The sequence below is a fragment of the Daktulosphaira vitifoliae genome, unplaced genomic scaffold (assembly GCF_025091365.1).
Source record: "Daktulosphaira vitifoliae isolate Bord-2020 unplaced genomic scaffold, ASM2509136v1 Scaffold_1, whole genome shotgun sequence".
NCBI lineage: Eukaryota > Metazoa > Arthropoda > Insecta > Hemiptera > Phylloxeridae > Daktulosphaira > Daktulosphaira vitifoliae.
In genome coordinates, this window is record NW_026099572.1 from 77,752,712 (window position 1) to 77,756,143 (window position 3,432).

General features: G+C 26.7%; 1 long non-coding RNA gene across 2 annotated transcripts; it reads left to right on the forward strand.

Annotated features, from left to right (window-relative positions):
- The first annotated feature begins 1,949 nt into the window (after positions 1-1,949).
- Positions 1,950-3,153, forward strand: LOC126910230 (uncharacterized). Of its 2 annotated transcripts, XR_007705224.1 has the most exons (3): positions 1,950-2,227; positions 2,308-2,987; positions 3,073-3,153. It is a non-coding gene; the product is annotated as an uncharacterized LOC126910230 (long non-coding RNA). The 2 variants fall into 2 exon arrangements; XR_007705223.1 differs by having other exon boundaries at positions 1,950-2,987.
- Positions 3,154-3,432: the final 279 nt, after the last annotated feature.

The following is a 3,432-nucleotide window of genomic DNA, read 5'->3' on the forward strand; positions in this document are numbered from 1 at the left end:
AAGATTTAATAGACGATTCCATTGAAATTAATTTTGTATTTATGCTTTTTAAACCTGAATCTTGTGAAGTAATTAAGTTCCAAACATCTTCTAATGTTATTTTTTGTGTGATAGTTTGAATTCGATGAATTTTGTAATTTTTTGATAAGAGTATCCTGTTTTGTTTTGTTATTGGACGAATTATCAGACATAATTAAAAATATTGTGGTTGAAAATTGATTATAAAAATTATATTTATTATATATTAAGAGAAAAAAAAACGTTAAATGCACGCACACACGTCTTACTCGGATATTACGTCAGTATATATTCAAAAAATGTTTGTAAGATTTTTGAGTAATTACAAATATCGCTAGGTAGTAAGATATCGAGTTTTATAATGAAATCAAGTTCGATAAAAACCTCCGTACTTGTCGGCGTTTAAAACGCAACTGATATAGTTGTTGGGTACGCATTACGAGAGGGCGTTTTGCTACATCGTATTTCTATAACTGATAACGTCTCTCGCGCCCTACCACCACCGGTTGTGAGAGCGATGCATTACGTCGGATACTAGTCTACGTGTTTATTGTGTCTCGCCGAACTGTTATCGGTCCTTTTTGTGAATTTTGCGTTCTCGCCACCATTGCTAGCCCTTGCTACGTGGTTCTATGGTGCACCTAGCTCATAGTCGCTTTAATGGATTAACCACCCTGGTGATTCGGCGTGGGTATAGAATTGCTATACCAATCTATGCCATTGTGTGCCCTTTGTGTAAACCTTCAAAATTTATACCTTTAATTCATATTAAATTTTTTTATGTTCTTATTATAAGACGAATAATTATTTTATATAGCAAATTGAATGAAATACCACATAATAGGTCAACATCAAATTATGATGAAAAATCTCATCCTATAACAAATATCACTTCATTCAATCATAATTTACTTCAAAATAGTATTAATCCGGATTTATCGTAAGGGTCTTAAATGTTTTTATTTATAAAATTTTTTTTCTAAATATATCATAAGCTTTTCACTTTGTAAAAATGTAGAGATAATATTACCACACATTTTAAACCTTCTAATTTTTAACATAATAATAATATATCTCATTATGTAAGAAATAGTACTCCTCTATATCGTAGTTTATTGAAAAATAGTATAAATCAGGATTAATAAAAATTTTATTTACATCACTGTTATCATAAAATTTTTTGATTTTTTTAAAACTAAGAATCAGTATGGTCATTATGGTGGTCCTTATTTTTCGACTTCATAAATTCAGAGTCATGGGCTCAAAATTTCGTTAGGTTCACTGAAAAAATGAAACTGGTAAAATTTGAGTACAATAAGTCAACCCCTTCACGTGCCTCAAAGGGGTTGAAGTTCTTCAAAAATGGGGTGGATTATCTTTTTTTGAGTGTACGCTCTTTATTTTTGAAGTTTCGCCAAAAACACAAAGAACAATTTTTATAGAACTCAATGTGAACAAAAAATAAGGTAATATACTATTTTTTTGTAAAATTAATATTTTTTCGTAAAAATAAGAAAAATCAGTTTCACTTAATTTTTTTAAAAAAATGACATAGTTTTCAGTTATACTTTTCTAGTGTCTTAAATTTTAATTGTACGCAGAAATTGTACAGAAGTAATATTAATCACCGTGATATCTTCTATAAAAAACGTTATTTGAGTTTTTTTCGAATTATGAATCCTTTCCAAATAAAAATTTAAAACAACTACGAAAACGTATTTTTTTTTTTTTTTGCATGTATATTTTTTTGTTCATAAATTAACAAATTTTCTTAGTTATATTAAATAAAAAAAAAACAAGAAACACAATAAAATAATAATTGTAATAGATGAGTGTTTAATATTTTGGAGAAAAGCGCGTATTCCTACACAGTATTCTTCAGACTGTGTTATTAAATTAAAAATATTGTATGAGAAATAGAGAAAGTTGGACAAAAATAAATCTAGAAAAACAAACACAAGAACAACATTATAATATTTTTTCTGAAGAATTAGACAACCTCTTTGACATTACTCATATCGAAGCTCTGAATATGATGAGTATTGAAGAAGACAAACAGTTTTTATTGTCACAACTTAAAAAGGGCCGCCCAGGAGCATGCTTGGTATTGATATGAAGTTAATAGGTATTGAAAATCGTAAAATTACTTGACAAGAAGAAGAAGATGATCGAAAGAAAAAAGAGAAGTTAGAAATTGCAAATTGTACAGGTAATTATTAAATATTACACAATAATTTCAGGACATTATAAGTAAGCAGTTTTTATAAACCGAAGTATTTTATTATTTAGCCGAAACTCAATATTATAGCAGCTCTAGCTCGGAGAAAGAAGACATTGATATGGAGGAAAACGTTGAAGAAATGAGTCAATGACCTGGGCCTTCAAAAGAAGTAAATTCACTAGAAGATATATGTTGTTTTGTAGTTGAATGTTATATTAAAATGTGGTTTTCAGCTGCGAATATTATAACAGCTCCTATAAATGATTTAATGTTATTAAAAAAGTTATTAAACTATAGTAATAATAAACTAGGAGAAGTAGCTATAAAAAAATGTATAAACCATTTATGGTATTTAAATGATGAGTGTGCTGTGTTTTCTTTATTTGACGATCGACTTGACATTAATACTAAGCAGCGAATGGCAAAAAATATATTAAAAGGTTATGAAGAGAGCACGGATGAAGAGCCAGAAGAAAATGAAGATTCAAATAAAAAATTAATTTTAAAATATGAAGATTTATCAAATTTTCTAGAAAAAGATCTTTCTTTTTCGTTGCTCAACAATTCATAGAAATTATTCGAGCGATTTAAATTAAATTCAGGTTTCTATATGAAGATCCTACCACATGGGAAATAAATAATGAATACAATAACGCCAAAGAAATATTATCCTCCATAAAAATAGTAAACCACAGAATTTAACGACAAATTTACAAGGGATGAAAATCAAAAGCAATTTATATTACAAGTATGAAATTATAAAATAATATTGCAAAATTTTTAATTTTAAATTACTATATTTGTATTATAACCATTATTTTTGACTATTTTAGGTGGTTCAACAATATCGCCAGCTGTTTTAAAAAATATTCAAATTATAAAAACTATTATTGTAATAAACAATTATTATTTTATTGTGTTTCTTGTTTTTTTTTTATTTATTATAACTAAGAAAATTTGTTAATTTATGAACAAAAAAACATACATGCAAAAAAAATTTAAAAAAAAAAAAAAAAAAATACGTTTTTGTAGTTGTTTTAAATTTTTATTTGGAAAGGATTCATAATTCGAAAAAAACTCAAATAACGTTTTTTATAGAAGATATCACTGTGATTAATATTACTTCTGTACAATTTCTGCGTACAATTAAAATTTAAGACACTAGAAAAGTATAACTGAAAACTATGTCATTT